Source organism: Schistocerca cancellata, chromosome 4, assembly GCF_023864275.1.
Source record: "Schistocerca cancellata isolate TAMUIC-IGC-003103 chromosome 4, iqSchCanc2.1, whole genome shotgun sequence".
NCBI classification, from domain to species: domain Eukaryota; kingdom Metazoa; phylum Arthropoda; class Insecta; order Orthoptera; family Acrididae; genus Schistocerca; species Schistocerca cancellata.
In genome coordinates, this window is record NC_064629.1 from 22,763,301 (window position 1) to 22,784,081 (window position 20,781).

The following is a 20,781-nucleotide window of genomic DNA, read 5'->3' on the forward strand; positions in this document are numbered from 1 at the left end:
TAGCACTCCGCAGGCATGATTTGAGCACTGCATTTGCTTGCCGGTGCAACACACGTGGCTGAGACCCTGGCGGCAGCAGCGTGGCCGGGTGCAAGGGCTGTTTACTGCTCCGTGCAGCTCACCCTGTGGGCTGGTTAACCTGACACACCGCTTGTGAAGTTCCAAATGATTCCTGAGCAAAGTCAAGTGTGTCCTGCCGATCCAATATGTCCAAAAATTGTTCAAATGGCTCTGAGCACTATGCGACTTAACTTCTGAGGTCATTAGTCGCCTAGAACTTAGAACTAATTAAACCTAACTAACCTAAGGACATCACACACATCCATGCCCAAGGCAGGATTTGAACCTGCGACCATAGCGGTCGCCAATATGTCCATCACTTGTTGAAGGGAGGGATTGACTAGTTTCAAAATCTGTTCCCTTATATGAACATCATAAACATTCTGTGCAATTGGATCATGTACCATAGTATCTGAATATGGGAGTCCACATTGACACTCAAAAGCACAATCCCTAGTAAGGCCTTGCAAGGTTGCGACCCACTCCCGATTAGTCTGACCTGCCATACGTTTTGTACAAAAGAAGGTATACCGTTTCGCAACTACATTGACAGATTGTTTGAAATATGCATCTAATGCAGACAAAATTTCTTCATAGGACAGAGTTGCTACGTCGCGTCAGGGAAATAATTTGACTATCACATGGTAGGTTTGCACACCGACAGACGACAAAAGAAAAGGCTGCCGCTCGTTACCTTGAATTCTGTAGGCGGCGAGATGAAATCCAAATTGGCGTGACCACTCCGTCCAGCTTTCCAGTGCAGCATCAAAAGGTTGGAAGGTCGGTGCAACTGTGTGTTGTGGCTGTGTTAGCAGTGGAGAGGTGGCTGCTGCATTGTTTTGCATTGCATGTTGACCCTGGACGAGCTGCCAAAGGGCATCAAGTAATGCCTGCGTCTGCTGATTCTGTAAGCGATAAAATTTGGACAGTACATCTGGAGATTGTGGCGAAGCCATTACACAATTAAATCAGGGCAGTCGCAACAATATATGTCAGTATAGTGAAGAACACCGTTTTTATTGCTCGTCGCCAATGTTGTGTTGGCAGAAGAGCCAACACCGTGTTACTAGAGGCAGCCAAAATGCACGCATTTTAGCTCACACAGGCTGGCATGAGGAGGGGAGAACTATACTGATGTGAGGTCTGGAACATGACAAGGAATTAGAATTCAGAAAGCGGGTGTAATTAGTTTGGTACTTAACTTTAATCCATTAATGATGAATGTTGCTCTTGACGGTACATGATTCACAATATTATCTGTTCAGAATACATTCTTATAGTAACTGAATATGGCGCCTTGCTAGGTCGTAGCAAATGACGTAGCTGAAGGCTATGCTAAACTGTCGTCTCTGCAATTGAGAGCGTCTGTAGACAGTGAACCTTTGCTAGCAATGTCAGCTGTACAACTGGGGTGAGTGCTAGGGAGTCTCTCTAGACTAGACCTACCGTGTGGCAGCGCTCGGTCTGCAATCACTGATAGTGGCAACACGTGGGTCCGACGTATACTAACGGACCGCGGCCAATTAAAGGCTACCACCTAGCAAGTGTGGTGTCTGGCGGTGACACCATAGACTCATTCTGCACTGCTTCTGCATTCACAAAGAAAAACTTTGATCATTTTGTAATGTCTACCTGGAATACTATTCAATGGTACAACATTTCCCCCTTCCTTTAGAAAATTCTCCTAGAATTTCTCTGGATTGAGCATCTCTGTAATAATCTCATCATACATGAATGACATCAAAAATTATACACTGTACAATTTAATTATCCTTTCACTCTCTTGAAGCTGAATCACATTACCCTTGTATTGACTCTGAATCTTATAACATTATATTCTATGTTCAGTCCAGTGGATCAATTATATTGATGTTTGTTGAAGTCATTAATTACATGCTAACACAATTTTACATGTACAAGTTTATTCAATGGTTCAACACATAATCACTTATTAAACCTTAGCTCTATTAACAAACCAGTTAACATGCATTTGGTGTACAGGTGACTCTGAACAATGTACTGAATATCTAAAGCAAAAGTAGATTGGACTAATTGCAGTCAGGATCACTACAGAACTCAAAGATGTAACACTTACAGTTCTTGAGTTATGATGTTGTCTATCATGATATTTGTGCATGAGCTCGAGCATTTGCTCTGCTGTGATTCCTCCTTTTTGTGTCACTAAACGTTCATCTAGTGAGTGTAGGATGTCTAGATTTAAGGCTTTATCCAGGAAAGTTAGGTTTTGAGTTGGGAGCACCTCTAATGGTTTCTCTGACCAATATAACATAGTGTGCTGAAACGACTCTGTTAAAGAGTGGCTAAGGCAGTGGGCGAATTTGTTGAAAGAAATTATCCCGACACCTTTTTTGAAATGAGACCATTTATTGGCAGAAAAACCAACAGATGCGAATTCAAATGGGCAACATGAGCCAGGCCTGGGGAGGCGAGGGTGAGCCAAGACGTAGTGGTGGGCATAACATAGTTCGCAGCAAACTTAGGCAAAGTTAAAGAAAAGTGGTGGCTGCCATTCGGACAAGTCAAAATGGCATGGCAGCTACAGAAACAAAGTCCTCAGCACCACAGCACTGGGAAGACAAGATGATGTTCACAGCTACAGGGCATGTGGCGGTAGAGTGTTTCAGCTGACAGGCGGCAGGGTACCTCCAGCACGATCACGCGGCTTGCTCCATCCTGATTGGTCAGGAGCCGAGAAAATCGCAGGAGTGGCATGGAAAGTTCCAAAGCGTGGCCTGGTCAGCTACGCCTAAGTGGCATTACCTTGTCAGCACATGAGGGAGGCGCGTGATTGAGATTGCCCACCTCGGTGCTGACTTGCTGCTGCCAGACCATGGAACGAGAAAATTACAAGCAGCTGAAGCTGCCGGCTAATGCTTGATCATAACAAGAAAATGAAATAAACCTTTTCTAAGAAAATAGAGATAGAATCCCCTACTCTCTGGCTCAACCTTACACTCCTCCCCCTTCCATAGGAGTGGAAAACTTATGTGATTTCGCTCAATGCAATTGTTATTTAAATGTTGACAATTTTAGTTTGAAAAGACAAAATAGACATTGTTTGATTGTTAAAGGTTTCCACGGAAGATGGCAGGGGCCTTAAACTACGGGTGGGAGTAGAGACTTTGAAGACCTCTTAGGGGTCACAAAAGGGTTTACACACTACAACAATATTATGTTTACACAAGAACAAGGAATAAATATTATAAAACACCAAAACAAAATTACATCAGTTAACAAGCGTGAATAAAACACATTGGAAGGTAATAGTTTGAATCACGAGTACACGCCAAGCATCTTTATTTCTTAAATGAATTTAAAAGCATATATGTATCACCACAGAAGTTACATGCAAGGCTGAGTGGCATGACACGGGGCACTGTGTTGTCCTCGGCAGGCAGGGCCCAAGCTGGCGGCTAGAAGGGGGTGTGGCGGTGGCCAGGCCTGTCCACTGGAACTCAGCGCAGTGGAGTATGAGGGGAGGTTCACAAGTTTCACACACATTTAAAAGGGGATTAACCTAGGGGAGCACTTCACTATGCTGCACCAGTTTTCACATTAATTAATAACATAGTTGAACTCTAAAAATTAAAGGAGGGCACATGCCTTGATAGGCTTTTCTTTTGAAACATTGGTGATATCCGCCATGAGGCTGGGGTCCTGGAACTATTGGAGGGTACAGTCATAACTGTTCGCAAAATCCCTTTTTATACAATATCCATATCAGTACAATAATAAAAATAGCAGTGACTAGGATTACTGTGACACTGGGTACAATAGTTGTATGTAGATTAGTGGCTATCTGCCATTCACTTAAATGGTGCTAACAGGCAATCGTAAGAAATTTGTCCTCTCTTGTGTTTTAAAAGGTCATTGATTGACATTAAAAGGTGATCATTCAATATATTAGATAAAACAGGTAATTCAGTTGACAAAGGAACCACAAATGAAATTTCAGGTAGAAGAAATGTAGGTAAAGGGGCACGAGTACTGACAGAGTAAGCCATACTGGCATGAAAGGTTACAAGTGGTGTGTTAACATCACAATAGGAACTGTTTGCTAAAAATCCACCGTTTGAGATTTGTATCTCGTATGTTTGTGACTGGAAATTATGTTCATAGCAAAGAAGTGTTAATATCGTAGTTTGGCCTAATGCGTATAGGAGGTTTGTGCTAATGATTTTAAAGCAGGGTTCCACTAGGAAATGACAGTTGTTGAACAGGGTGGTGATTTGATGCTTTCCCAAGAAAAGGCTAATCTCACATCCCATAAGATGGTTTCGAAGAATGATTTCACGGCACATGAGAATATGAACATGTATGCATTCATTCAACGGATTTTGAGACATCGTAGAATATTTTTGGTGATCCGGACTAATGACTAGAATGTCTGCCGTATTCCAGTATGTATAATGTCTGGTTGCTGACCACACAACAGGGAACACATGTATCTTGTAACACTCAAATTGACAATACGAACAGGCAAGGGGTATAAGTATATGGAACTATAGGGTGTTGGTGTATTTTAATAACTGAGTCCTTGCATAGCATAATAATCGGGTAACATAGCTTCATGTTCAGGCAACACTAAACACATTGACAGGGGCAAATCGGTGGTAACAGTCTGCACTACTTGAATAAATTGTTTGGGAGGTAAAAGTTCTGAACTCAGAATTCCACACAATCCTAGTTGTATTGTGACACGTAAATTGACAAGTAGCAGTTGGGTAGTCTGCACATTATGTTACAGCATTGGTATGGCTTCAGATGCTTCAAGGTTTAGTGTAAGGTGGGATATCTCGGCTTGTATAGGCACAAAGTCTCATTGTACAGAGTTCTTAAAAGATTCATATTGGTGTAGTATCATAGCTGCAACACTGCATATTTGCCTAGTGCCTGATAACAGATTGTCTTCAATGTGCATTAATTGTACTTGGCATAATAACATATCATGGTTCTGTTGGGTAAATGTGTCAATTTGTCTAATTTCTTTATTCTAATGTTGGGCGTCTTTATGATCGGGGACTCCGAACACAGTTTTGAGTATGGTGCCTCCGGCGTCGAACCAGGCTCATTTTACACGTGGGGCTGTACAGTTGAAACTATATGATGCAGTTCGCATTGAAGATGATCAATATTTTGCCTAAGATCACGTAATACCAGTAAAGCTTTCTTCTGACCCATTTTTACAAGCAATGGTTCATATCCTAACATTTGATTGGCAGTTTGTTGCAATGCTAACTCTTTCTTTATGAGGGACATAGTATCAAGTATTGTGTTAATCACTAGATGATGTGTGGCATACCATAGATTTTCGGGTTTCTCAAACATGATGCCTGACACCGAAGGATGGTTCGTACATGGTGGGGCACTGGAAACAATACGAATAGCTGACAGCAGAAGTATCCTCTTCATGATGAGGCGATAGTTGAGGACAATGAAGTGGCAAATGTAATAGGGCAGGTAGTGGAGCACTTGCATCCATGTAATTCCAAATGTCCAAAATCTGGAAATAAACGATGGTCTGAAATCCTTCTGGCAGTCCAGAATCGTGAAAATACGTTGCATGAATGACAGAAAAAAAGACAATCATTTGTTTTATTACCTTAAGTGTAGAGTAGTGAGCAAAGATAGAATGTGCACACCAATACTACTTGCAGACATGGTTCAAAAGAGGTGACTGAAGGTTACAAGAAGTGCTGTTCTCCCCTTATATTAGGAATCAAACGTATTCGCAGAAGTGAAGGTCAAGTATTTGCTGAGCAATGAGTTAGGTCAGCAGTTTTTCAAAGCAATGGCCATTGAGCTGTGAACTACACAGTATACAAAGTGTTTGACATCAAAGTTGATGGTAGTAGCACTAATAATGTGGGTGGGGGGTCAGCACAGCAGCTACGTCAGAGCAGCACATGGTAGATGACCTCAAGGCTGATTCTCGCACTATGTCACTGTGCTATGCAGGAAGTAAGCAGCGGGTCTGAGAACGAGAGAGAAATAAAGCATACTGATGCTGTTTACTGTGCTGACTGTACTTTGCACTCTTGATTACTTGCAGAACAGAAACTCTCCATGTTTCTGGGCTCCTACACCCGATGAATGTATTTATGTGATTCATAGTGAGAAGTGGTGAATATAAACATCACAAAAGGGGTATAATATTACTAAATAAGGCTAGATGAGCGCAATCGATATGGTTCATTAAGTGATTACCAAAAAAACAATAATTATAAGGCATGTAATTATGGGTTCATGCACCTATTGAACAGATAAGTTTATCTACTAGGTTCGGGTTCCTGTTCTCGGGCACAAAAATTGTGTCGTTGAATGTCAAATCGTAGAGAACAAGAAGAGAAAAACAAAACTTGATGAGAATCTAGAAACTTCCACAGTGGAAACAGAAAGTGTAAGGGATTGAGTTATAAAAGACTAAGTTGAGCGTTATTCCTGATGAGCTTTTCCCTTATGAAGGTAGAATGTACAGCACATCGTTGACATGATGGTATCACCTACTCAACCATTTATACAACAATACTGCAATTCCAAGATAACTGCTACGTATTTCTTCTTAAAACTCGACCTCTCTCTCAAAACAAACTTTGTCGCATGACCAAATCCTCTCATCATTTTGTGACTCGATTTGCTGTCTCTATAACTCCTTGGTGCTGGCATCATCAGGTCCAGCTATCCTCGGATATATCGCAGTGCCCTGAGCCACATCATACAGTCAAATAATACTGCTTCAGTAGTCAGAAGAAAATACAATGGAAGAACAATGTCATAGAATGCACAGGTTTTTGAACTGAGATTTCTGCTTCCTAGCGGTTAAGCTGCAGGCTAGACATGGCTTGCGTCTGACAGTGCTTGAACAGTGATCTTCAGAGAGCACAGAACACTGTTATCATGAACTGTTCTTCAACACAAAAGAGTAAAGTACATGGAATGGGCTGTGGCACAAAAACTAAAGGTGTAATGTATGTTGTGATTAGCTGAAGTCTGTGCAGTTGTTGGCTACTTCATGCAAGATGCATGACTCTTCAGGTGTTGTTCTGTTGCAAGTTGAAAGATGAAAGTGGGTAGGATGGACTATGCCACAAAATTGAAAAGTTGAGGAATGACATAGACAGCTAGGGATCTGTGCGATTGCCAGTCACATCATGCAAAAAATGTGCCCTTGCAGGTTGTCCTCTCGAAGTCAGTTGAACTAGGTGTTGTGGCCAATACTGGTTAGCACTCACATAGAGTGACAGCAGAATTGGATGTTACTTATCGGTGGCAAAATCACCTCTCCCACATGATAACCCATGAACAATGACCGACGGCACTTAATTGTAAGAAGGGAGGAACGTTATCTCATTTGATGTGGCTGGAAAGGTAGATAGGACCGGTACTGTCAGAACGAACTAGCAAGCTGACAGAAGAGGAAAAACAGGATAGCTTCCACAATTCGATAGTAGAGTAAGTGATACAGGGGAGGGCAAAAGATCTCAGCAGACATCATTTTTGGCTCTCAACTGGGTTGATTCCCAGCAATAGCCGATCGCTCACTTAATGTGTTGCATAGATGGAGAAAAAAAAAAGGGAATTGCAGAGGCACCTTCATTATTGAATGAACATCAAGGGGGGAACATAGTAAGTTGACACAAGAACCAGAGGGGATTGGTTGCCCCCTGGTTTATCTAACAAACAAGATGTACGGCCAAAATCTCTTGACCTGTGGGGGTTATTCACTCTGTTTACATGACCTACAGTAGGGAGGCATGTGGCATATCCCTCCAAATAAGCATTCAAACACAAATGAAATAAAGCATGTATAAATCTTAAGTTACTCTTCCATAATAGTTTCTTATCTAGAACATTATCAGTAGACACTTAAATAATGGGCAATACTTGGGAACTTACTCTGGTAGAATTGGAATCCCACAAAATAAATAACTACCCTCATAACTCTGGCAACAAATTAACACATAGAAACATTAGGCTCATTGACGCAAATGCTTAATTACTGGTGCTGGAAAAACTCTAGGGAACTGCCTTTGTAAAGACTTGATAATAAAAAAAGACAAAATGATTACTTAAAGTAGTATATAGACATAAGTAATTGGCAACCCATCACAGTCACACACGCGGTGGCAAAACCACGATAGGAGCAAAAGTACAAAATACTATCTCCCTTACACAAAACTCCCTTATTCTCCAGTTATATTTAGTAGCAAAATAAGTATAAGTAGTCTCTATTATTCTCTTTATGCTCTTCTTTGTATCTCCATACTGATTGACATGTCTTTGGTATGTCTACCTACATGAATGCTGTCGTTAGGTCATGCCAATGTTATTAGTAATGCTGTATAATAGTATAGTGTCAAGTTAATACTTCGTCTAGCAATGTTTTAGTTTAAAATGGTTTCACGTCTCCTTCAGTTCTTAGATCGATAATTGCCATTACCCTCCTTGATATTATTAAATGTTAACCTATTTTGTACAACGTCACCTGCTTTAATTTGTACTCCTTGTCTCGCAACTATGTAATGTTGGTTGTTGGCAGCCTCCTAACCAATTGTGCTGAGTTACAATTGTTGTTCCTTTTGTTAACTCTCTCACCTACCTGCTCCCTAATATTTGTTGATGACGGTTCGACGATACTGGTTGCCTCTTGATGATGTCGACATAACTTACCTGCCAATGTTTTTGTTTTTGAATAAAATTAGAGTCAATTTTCCATGTGTAGAGTGTATAGGAAGGAAGGTAATTTCTTAGTGTTGAAAATGTGCATAAAGTTATACAAAATATTCGCTGTATAGTGGTTAAGAATTCTATGTTGAGGATCAGTGCTGTTTGAGGCACTAAGATGCAGCAGACATTGCACTCGTAAGATTGCAGAGTGCTGACATTATAGTTATGGCTGGATCTAACCAGTGTGGGAGCAGTGCTGGTATCCATGGCCACAGGATCCATCCTACTGGCAGAGCGTTGCGTGCTAAATAACTCCAGAATAATTCTCTGCGAAAGGTAGGTTCAGTGCTTGTTTTATAGCACTAACGGTGACTGCAATGTAACTCGTATACCTAATATCGTTGATAGAGGCATAGATGACTTCTCAAGTAACTCTTTGCAGGTCATGGGTTCAATGCTAGTAGGAGCTGTCTCTTTCCCAACTGAAGTATGTGGCAGTTTTATATTTTACTTTGACTATTATTCTGTTGAAAGTTACTTGTATGGTGTGAGCATAAAAGGGCCTTTGTATGTGGAGGCTGGGTAGCTTTCCTTGCTACGCACTGAGTTAAGTTCCTCTGGGCAGTTACTAAATTTCTTCTAGGCTTACCTTATGTCATTCACAACATTAATTCATAGGAGCCTTCTTTTCAAGGGACTCAAATAACTTAATCGTTAATATTCATGGAACTATCACGATTCATTTACTCACTTAGACACTCTGTTCTTCCAAAATGTATGTAATTGATAGGTTTTGTACTTTTGTGTGAGTTGTGATGACGACTTGACTCTCTTAAATATTGTTTACTGGTACTTGAAACTTGGATCTAACAACTTCTGAAATTGACACTGGGGTATGCAGTTAGCACTGTTATTCTGGATTGGTACTAACTCCGTTTTTACTCTACTTTTCTCTATTTTATGATGGCATTTCAAACTTGATCCTTTTGGTTGATGTGTTTCCCACACAGTGATCACTTTACTGAATAAATATCATGGCAAGGGTTGGCTTACTTGAACGCCATATAGATCTGTTTATGAACCACGAGAGTGGCAATACAACATAGTTGGAGACTGATTTGAGACCCCAACATCTCCTATTTTGGTGGATTAGGCAGTATTTACAAAAAAAAAAAAAAAAAAAAAAAAAAAAAAAAAAACTTTTTTTTTCATACTGAAAATTCAAATAAGTGACACAAATAGATTTCTATCCTAGAGTAAAATCAGTAGAATCTGTAGGGCAATATTAGGCTGGTGAGTTTATTTTTATAACTATCTTCTTTGGGTCTGTTGGTTACATTCCAACCCTGTGATAGAATGTATGGAAGCGTAGTGTGGGGGCTTACTCCAGCGCAGCAAAGGCATGTGGCCTGTGGGGAGGAGGGAGGGGAGTGAGGGGTACCGCGTCACAAGGCAGTGGGGAGGGGTGGAATCCTAATGGAAGCTCACATGGTGGGGAGGGCAACACTTGCGGTTTGTAAACATCCTGCGTGTGGCTATCTTTCCTGACATTAACCACACAACTTTCTCTTTTGCATTTGGTATACAAAAACATGTAGTATTATGAACTAGTATTATGAACACCTACCTTGTTGTCTCTCCAGCAGCATATTAAGAAATAATGAAATAGTACTTAGGGAAGACTCCTTTTACTTTTAAAGTAACATGTTTGATGTTCAACTTGAACGTAGGTATTCTTGTTAATTGAAACCACTGTCTCTCTAGCCTGGTGTTCAAATTGTTTTTTCTCTTTTTAACATTGTTATTATGGGTGTCTGAACTCTTAGCATAAACATACGCGTGATTTGGTGTATCCCAAACTGTAAGTAGAGGACGGCAGGTTGTCACTGATCTTATGCTAATGGCAGTTACAAATACATGTTACTAACATGCTTTTATGGCAAAGCTCTAACAGCTGTTCCTGTTTGCTCTTCACTAAATCAACATGTGATGTGTCATTCCATTTGACATATAAAAGAATTACATGATTCTCACTCTGTGTGTTCTACTGACAAGGACAACATTTCCCTTAATTCTGTGACTAATGAGTGATTGTATTTCCAGCTCTTTACTGCTATGACAACATTACTGGAGACATTGAATTCTGCAAGACAAAATGATTACAAAAAACTCCAATCCCTTCCCATTAACTTATGACATCCTAACTGCTATTAAAAATGGTTTCCAATACTTATGAATATTTACAAATAACATGCACAACTTAAATGAATACATTGCAACGACGGCAGTTTCCCGTCAGTTAATTCTCTTGCTTCACTAAAGACTTTTCAAATTGAATACATGGCATGCTGGGACTAGTCCCTGGATCATAATCCATAGGGGTCTTATGACCTTAGAGCATATCTAGGTTGCACTACAGGTGGTTGCGCTACTTTCTTTCTTATCTTCTTGGCTGGGGCTACTTGTGTAGCAGGCTATGCTTTATTGTCAAACAGAGGTGGCTAGGCATCCTAATACAACTTTAATCTGTCAAAATAAATGATCACTGTCTGGTCTGTTAACTGAATTTCTGCATTTTCCAGCAAAGTAAGCCGTATGATGTGGTATGGACCTTCATACATAGGAGTCAACTTCTTTGTCCTTCCGTTCTTAACTACTGGATTGCGTAACATCACTAAGTCCCCTACCTTGTACTCGGGCATTATTGCTCTCTCATTATTCCTTTTTAACTGCTGAGCCATAGCTTTTGCATTGCTTCCCTTTACTTTCTTCCAAATAGCTTTTAAACGTTGTGCTAAACCTTTCACGTCCATGGATCTAATCCCTGGGGGCAGTTTGCCAATTCCAAAAGGTGAATTCATAGGTCGGCCATATATGGCCTCATAGGGGGAGTATCCAGTGGCCTCATGGACGTGGCTATTGTATGCTGACATGATGTATTGGACGTACCTGACACACTCAGAATGATTTTTATTGACATAATAAGAAAGCATACGTGTAAATGTGCAGTGGCCTTGCTCTAAGTGTCCATTAGCCTTAGGGTGAAACAAGATCATTCTCCACTTTATCATTCGCAATCGTTGACAAACTTCTGAACATAATGCTGACATAAAAAGTTCGTGCCTTGATATGTAAGTACAGCTACAGGACATCCATATGGTAACACCAAGTGGGTGACAAATGCTCAAGCTACAGTCCGGTATGGGGACAAAAATTAGGAATCTGGAAAAATGATCTAAAATTGACAATATGTATCAGTTATTCTGTGGGCTCAAAGGGAAAGGACTGACAATATCTAGTGCTACTAAGGCACAGGGGAAAGTGGCTTCTGGAACTTGTTGCAAAGGTACCTTTGTTTGAGGCGACAATGACCTCCTAATGCATGGAAAACAATTTTGTGTATACTTTTGCATGTCTCGCCGTCTGCCTTTTAAGAAATAACAGATGGCTATTTGACAGTTGGTGGTGCGAAGACCATTATTACACACTTGCAGGCTATCATGGCAGTGTGCTATTATCTTAGGATGTAATTCTTTCAGGATTACTACTCATTTACCCATTGGGTTTTTTTATACAAAATTCCATCTTCAACAGAAAATTTGGGCAAAGTTTCATACCTCTGGCATTCAACATCTCTTTGCTGTGCTTCCCTTAATTCTTCAATAGAAATATCATTATTCAAATTCACTCAAATTTAAAGCCCAATGAGTTAACCTGCTGCTGGGATCTTTTAAGCTTAGCATCCACTGTAATGAGGCATGATCCATAATAATAGTAAAGTTCCTCCTGTAAAAATAGCATCAAAAGTAAGTTACGCCAAACATGAGTGCTAAAAGTTCCTTCTCAGTCGTACAGTAATTCAATTCCACTTTGTTAAGCTGTCGAGATGCATAACCAATTGGTCGCTCTTCTCCATCAATTTATTGTGACAAAATAGCTCCTATGGCATAATCTGAGGCATCTACCGACAGAATAATTGGTTTTTCAAAATCTGGGTAGGCTAGTAAAGGGGCTCTAGTCAAAACATGTTGAATTTGTTGCATTTCTTCATCACATTCCTTGGTCCAGGTGAAACTAACTCCTTTCTTCAATAGTTTAGTCAGTGGCTTAGCAATGGTAGCTTTATTGTTCACAAAACGTCTATAATAATTTGCAGGGCCTAAGAATGACTGTAATTCTTTGGTACTTGTTCGTGTTGGAAAGTCCTTTACTGCTGTGGTCAAATGGGGTCCGGTTTCATACCTTCCTCACTTATTATACAGGGTGTTACAAAAAGGTACGGCCAAACTTTCAGGAAACATTCCTCACACACAAATAAAGAAAAGATGTTATGTGGACATGTGTCTGGAAACGCTTAATTTCCATGTTAGAGCTCATTTTAGTTTCATCAATATGTACTGTACTTCCTCAATTCACCGCCAGTTGGCCCAATTGAAGGAAGGTAATGTTGACTTCATCAACACAGGTTTTCTGTGAACGTTTGGGCAGGCATTGTTGGTGATGTCTTGATTGGGCCCCATGTTCTTCCACCTATACTCAATGGAGCACGTTATCGTGATTTCATACGGGATACTCTACCTGTGCTGCTAGAACATGTGCCTTTACAAGTACGACACAACATGTGGTTCATGCACGATGGAGCTCATGCACATTTCAGTCGAAGTGTTCGTACGCTTCTCAACAACAGATTTGGTGACCAATGGATTGGTAGAGGCGGACCAATTCCATGGCCTCCACGCTCTCCTGACCTCAACCCTCTTGACTTTCATTTATGGGGGCATTTGAAAGCTCTTGTCTATGCAACCCCGGTACCAAATGTAGAGACTCTTCGTGCTCATATTGTGGACGGCTGTGATACAATATGCCATTCTCCATGGCTGCATCAGCGCATCAGGGATTCCATGCAACGGAGGGTGGATCCATGTATCCTCGCTAACGGAGGACATTTTGAACATTTCCTATACCAAAGTGTTTGAAGTCACGCTGGTACGTTCTGTTGCTGTGTGTTTCCACTCCATGATTAATGTGATTTGAAGAGAAGTAATAAAATGAGCTCTAACATGGAAAGTAAGCGTTTCCGGACACATGTCCACATAACATATTTTCTTTCTTTGTGTGTGAGGAATGTTTCCTGAAAGTTTGGCCATACCTTTTTGTAACACACTGTATGTTCTAAATATTTCACCTGTGATTGAGCAAAGGCACACTTCTCCAGTTTCACGCTCAGGTGGGCTCCTCTCAACCTTTCCAACACATCCCTCAATCTCTCTGCATGTTCCTTTATGGTCTTAGAAAAAATGATAATGTTTTCTAAATATACTAAACAAGTCATGGGTTTTAGTCTGCACAACAACAAGTCCGGAAATCCCTGGAAAGTGGTGGGTGCATTCCTCAAACCAAATGGCATTCTTACAAATTCATATAGTCCCGTACGTACAACGAAAGCACTTTTATGGTGATCCTGAGGTGCAACAGGGATCTGGTGATATCCAGAATGCAAATCAAGTGTGGTGAAAAACTTACAGTTGCCTATCCAGTCCAAGGTTTCATCAATACGAAGTAGGGGATATGTGTCTGGAGTAGTTACTCAGTTCACCGCCCTCATATCGACACATAGACGATAGTATTTCTCACCATTTGCTGACTTCTTCAGCACAATGACCACGTGAGACACCCACAAGCTTGAGGAAGGCTGAATAATTCCTGCTGCTAACTGCTGCTGAATCATATCTTCGAGTACTGATTGCAAATGATACGGTAAACAATATGGCTTTTGTACAATCGGCTGAGCTTCACCAGTTGGAATTTCATGCTGAACCAAATCCGTAGCTGGTATAAGCTGCCTCTCTTCAAACAACCAAGAAAACTCCTCTAATACTGGCTGTAACATCTTTATCTCCTCAATACATAAATGGCTTAACTTCTCTGACAACTGATTCTGTAATGACGATGCTACATAACGCCCACTAGTGACAATAGTACCTTTTGGTATTGTAACATCTTTCACACCAAAATTGTCTATACTCACAGGTATTGCAAAACCTTTCTGTTTTCTTTCTGGTTGACAAATACTTCTCTTAATATGAACTTGTTGATGGTCTAACACATCATTCTAGGTGAGTGGATCCACCAGAATGTCTGTCTTCAGCTGCCTCCAATTCTTGACATCTACCCAAAGAAATTTTCCACTTCCGCCTCTTTTTCCTTACATGGACAGTGGTTCTTATCACCCACATTCATGGTTTTATGGGAGACTGTGAACAGCGCCTTTCACAGCTTCCTCGCATCTGATGGGTTGGTGCATTCCTGAAACAAAGAATTGCTTCACCTAACTGCACAGTTCACATTGGACAAATCACTATCCCCTGATAACGGTGCAGGAAGTCATTCCCTAATATGATGCTGAAATTGTGTTTCTTTAGCCTCACTACTTCCATCTCTTGACTGTAACTATTCTCATCTATTTGCAGGTTCACCACACACATACCTGCAGGGATAATTGTTTCTTCTCCAAGACAACTAATATGAAATTGAAGTGGCTGCAGCACCCTTTGATTGTTTTTATCTACAAATAACCCACTCATTTGTGCACCAGTATCAATTAGAATCTTAACTAATTTGTTCCTGAGTATGCCACTTACACTAATATGTTCCACCTCTTTACTCTCTCTGGTCCTCACCGGGTGTATTATTCTAGTGGGGGGTGAGGGTGGGTGGTGGAGCCTGCCCCCCTCTCATTTACCTGATTCAACCCCGCATTGCAGCGGTGACCGCACGTCTCATTATAAAATAGTGATTTTGTTGGGCAAAAATAATTGAGATGGCATACAGTCTGGCAAATAGTGCACAAAGGTGTGCAACAGCACATTGCCGTGTGGTTAGGTCTCCCACAATGCTGAGAACTTACTTCCCTTGCTAATACTGCTAATGGCTCTGGCAGATGTGGTGTGGCAGCGCAGAAGTGCAATACATCTTCGCATACTACTGCCAACTGACAGCATCAAACAGAGGGGTGGGAGAGGCCGCTTTAACCTCTCCACCAATTCGGGGTCAATACTGCGAATAAACACATCAATTGAACAGGCTTTTGCCTCCGAGCATAAAATCCTATTCTCACTGGTGTTTTCGACCAGCTCGTAGGTACGACAAGATACGGCTTGTATGTGATCTGCAAAAGCATCAAAATCCTCGTTAGGCTTCTGCATAAGAGTTGATAATTGATCTTGGTAATAGCCGATACCTCTGGTGTTGGAATAACGTGTCATTAATCCGCAGACCAAAACTTCAAAATCATGCGTATCACACAATTCATCCACTGTCTCTATGAACATTCTTGCTTCCCCTGTCAATTTTGATCTGGCTACATTGACCAATAGATCATCCAACCAGGCACAAGTGTGACCCACATCATGAATATTCTGTATGAACATAACTACATTTTCATTGGACTTTCCAGAAAAGGTGGAAATGAAAGAAGCTGCAGGAAAATTGCTTACTTCTTCCATGTTATCTGAGGTTGTGGTAGTTGTATTAGTGACAGAATTAGTATTAACTGTCACAGGTTGTACAGTTGTTACAGGTGTGGAGCTAGCCACAGGTACAGAAGTTTGCATGCTGGCTTCCAGTGTCTGTTTCAAGATGCAGTTTTGCTCAATTAACTCTTGATTTTGTATGAACAATTGGTTCATTCTAGCATTGATAGCCTCAAGCAGGTCTTGCAAGGCAGCTGCCTCTCCGGGAGTATCCTGTTCCGTTGCTTGAGTTCCCATCAGCATGTTTACAAGTGACCATGAGATGAACGTTACAAAAAAGGGGGGCCACAAAATAACCTAATCCAACAGTGGACAGCCCAAAATGTTAAGGTTTGAAGTAATGCTGTGACTTATGTTGAAGTTGACTCAGTGCGACATGTTGGCGGTGGCGACAGCGAGGTGAAGTGGCGGACAGCAGGATCGTCAGCAGCTGTCATATATGCAGGCTGGCTATTACTAGACCCTCAGGCAGCAGCAGATGTGTTGGTGGTTGATGACGGTGGCTTGCCCATCTCACGGCTGCATGTCCCCTCATGTGGCAGCAGACGACGCGACGACGTCTGTCCCGCATCATTGGTTATCTCGGACTCAGGAGGCTGTGGCACTGCAGCGCACACCCTGTCTGTTTCTACTGACACAGCCACGTCCCGTGCAGTGTGAACGAGATGGCCGGTTGGCACATTCTATATATGCAAAATGCTTGGCGCTAAAATCGTAATGCAGTGGAAGTGTCCTGCCATGGCGTACCACTCATTGTCATAGAAAAGTGCTAATGATATTATGACATGGGGCTACTGCCAGGGTACCCTCGCTGGAAGAATTTAAATTAGCAACAAAGTCGCTATGGGAACAAATCCCAATTCTGACACCAGTTTGTGCAGGAACAGCTCTGTTAGGAGAGGCTAATGTGGTGGGCAAATGGGTTGAAAGAAATTATTCTGACACCTTTTTTGAAATGAGGCCATTTATTGGCAGTAAAACCAACAGATGCAAATTCAAATGGGCAACATGAGTCAGGCCTGGGGAGGCGAGGGTGAGCCAAGATGTAGTGGTGGGAGAAAGATAGTTCGCAGCAAATTTAGGCGAAGTTAAAAAAAGTGGAGAAGATGATGTTCACAGCCACAGGGTGTGCAGCCGAGAGAGAGTTTCAGCCGACAGGCGGCAGGGTACCTACAGCACGGCCACGCAGTTTCCTCTGCCCTGATTGGTCAGGAGCCGAGAAAATCACAGGGGCAGCATGGAAAGCTCCGAAGCATGGGCTGTTCAGCTTCACCTAAGCAGCATTACCTCATCAGCACATGAGAGAGGCGTGTGATCGAGATCGCCCACCTCGGTGCTGAATTGCTGCTGCTAGACCATGGGATGAGAAAATTACAGGTAGCTGAAGCTAGCAATTAATGCTTGACTGTAACAAGAAAATGAAATAAACCTTTTGAAAGAAAATAGAGATAGAATTCCCTACTATCTGGCTCAACCTTACAATAGGTTTTGTCCACTTAAGCGCAATTGTACCAGGGACTGTAACAGGAAGGCGAAACATCATGCCTGCTATGTCAGAAATTGTACCAATCGTCAATATTATGCTGTCCTGCAATCTCATTCCTTTGGTTCTCCATTTTTGTAGTAAATAATTATAACTATTTCTAGGGGGAAAACTGAGAAGACTCATTGTGTACTTAGTTTCTGGAAATGATGTTACGGGGTTAATACTTCTCTTCTACATTCAGTTTCTTCAGTTTTTCTCAAGAACAATTATACCTCACATGCCTGTGTGCCAGTCAAATCACTCCTCTTGGGTAGATCATAATACTTTGTCTCTGACTTCCTTGTAAATCTTCTAGTGACATCAGAATGTAAGCTTCCCTTTGCCCCTAAAGTACCAATGCTTCCCTGGTTTGTTCCTGTACCAACTTCTTTACACTTTTCCACTTCACTGGACAGGTGTGTACTGTGAAACATTCATATCTGGCATTCATGCCTGCTCTTGGGAATGGAATTAACACATGTAAACTTGCTCTATCAGTACTCATTTCAATGTTTGACAGATGATAGAACAGTGCATGGTAAGGTTTCCTCAGTTGGTTCCACTATGTGTTGTAACTCTGCTGTGAATTCCTTCTGTGCTCTGGATATTCTGACTAGAAATTGCTGTGAAGGTAACAATGTAAGACTCAGTTGTCTGTGAATGCACTGTGTACTGCTTTTTGTGATGAATCTATTCCCATCTTTGCATCATTCAAACTGCCTGTCAATGCTCACAGTAAACTAGCTACAGAAATTCTTCCACCCAGGGCATTCAATCAATTTTTTACTGTTTCTAAGTCACTGTTTGTGGCTTGCACTGTATCTCGTGTACATTGTATTAGTTTGGTGGTTAGTTCCCATACTACCCTGCTGTTATTCAGCACATGTTGGTCTAAGTTTGACAACTGAGTGATATGCCATTCCACCACGTTATGGTAGCATCCACTGCTGATTGTATCTATCCTACCATGTTGTTCTAGCTCCAGATGTTCTCATTGTTGACTGTGTCAAATACTGTTTTCAGCAGGTTGCTGCCTGCATCTAATCATCCCCCTCTTTCCATACACTAGTATTTAACTTAAGCTGTTCTCTTAGATTTTCATACAATAATTGTAACCCTCAGTATGCCTCTTGTACTTCCCATGCATTGAAGGACAGTCTAAGTATCCACTGATAGTTAGTCAGTAAGACATCTGGTTGTTTAGAGAAAAGTACTCTAGGTTCGAGAGACTGAGTCTTCAATGCATTCATTACTCCTCTTCTTGTGAGGTGCAGGAACATCTGGATTACAACATCCTTTCAGGGCCCTCATCTTGGTATGCCACCTGAGAGAAAGAAACCTTCATCACTTCCCCTCCCTCCTCCAAAAGGTGAGGCTACATGGATTAAATAACACAACCCTAACATGCAACAAAACTAACCTTCATTGTATCCTCTGACACAACTTTATCAACAAAGAGTGAGTAAGAAAACAAAACCTGTAAATCGCATGGTACACAGGATGCAAAATAAATTCATGACACTCCTTAATAAACTAGACAAAGACAATCAGTGTTAAACACAACTATCAAAAATGATCTGAAAGTTAGTCACAATCCCAGTTATCAATGTGATGGAAGTTCGAAAGTTATCCTGTGTGCACTTTGTTCACTGCTGGCTGATTCTGTCTTTTCCTTCCTAGACTTAGTATTTTGCACTGCAGATGATGGTGCCACTTGTGGCAAAGCACCCGCAGTTCCCTCAAATTCCTTAACACACACCATGTGAATAACAAGTTTTCACAGCTATCTGTATCTTAATATTAACAGACGATGTCATTTCCACCACTTTGTACAGTCCATGGTATTGGGTTAAGAATTTTTTCATTGTGCCTTTAGGTGTGTATGAATTCATAACAAAAACCCTTTGACCAACCATATAATGTGGCAACTTCCCCACATATTGTCCTATTTGCTACTGATGCTCCAAAGATTTTGTATTTGTGTGTTTTAACTTTTGCCAAAACATCTCACAACTTTTTTTTTTCAAACTTCTTTACCATTTCAGCATCAGTTCCAAGCTTTGATTTTATCACTTTGAAAGATGAAGACTTTTTCCTACCATACATCACCCCATACCGCAAAACGTCAGTAGCTGTGTGGGCTTTGGAATTGTATGCAGTGGTGATGTAATTAAGATATACATGCTAGTTCTCACTACTACTATTCACATAATAGCATAACATCTTAGAAATCAGGAGATGAACTCTCTCCTCTCTCCCATCAGCTTGAGCGTGGAAGTGGGCTTGTCATGAGCTTGTGAATATGAAGCAATTGTCACTACAGCCTAATTACATCAGACATAAAATTAGTGTGCTGATCTGTGATTAAAGTGTCTGGAATGCCAAATGTGAGTGAGCAATAATTTATCATTGCTTGGGCTGCCATACTTGCTTGCTCGTCAAGAATTGCAAGTCTCACTACGAACAGTGATAAATGTTCAGTTATGGTCAGCATGTACTGATTACCTGCTGATGTCCTATTAAATGGTCCTAAAATATCCAGTTGTATCAAATTGAATGGTTTCAATGCTTCTGGTAGCTGTTGCAGGGGAACTGGTCAGTGACTAAGGTCTACTTGTTGAGCACAAAGTATGCAATTCCTAGCATTGCTTGACATTTTGTTTCCCAGTCCTCCATCAAAACTTTTCAGCCATCCATTGATCAGTTCCTCTATGACCACTATGACCTGCTTACATATGGTCATGTATTAGTTTCAAGACCTTGTCCCAGAGTGCTGCAGGTACCACCACACTTGATCCACAGTTTGTCATTTTGCACAGTAAGCCATCATGCCTCACAAATTGTGGCTGTGACTTGAGTGCTTGACAGTCACCATCAGCTATCCAGGCCCTTTGCCACTTTTCAATGCTCTTGCCAAGTGCTTGCAGAAGTGCAATTTTCCTGCTTAAATTATCAGAGTTAGTGTGATTTTTACCC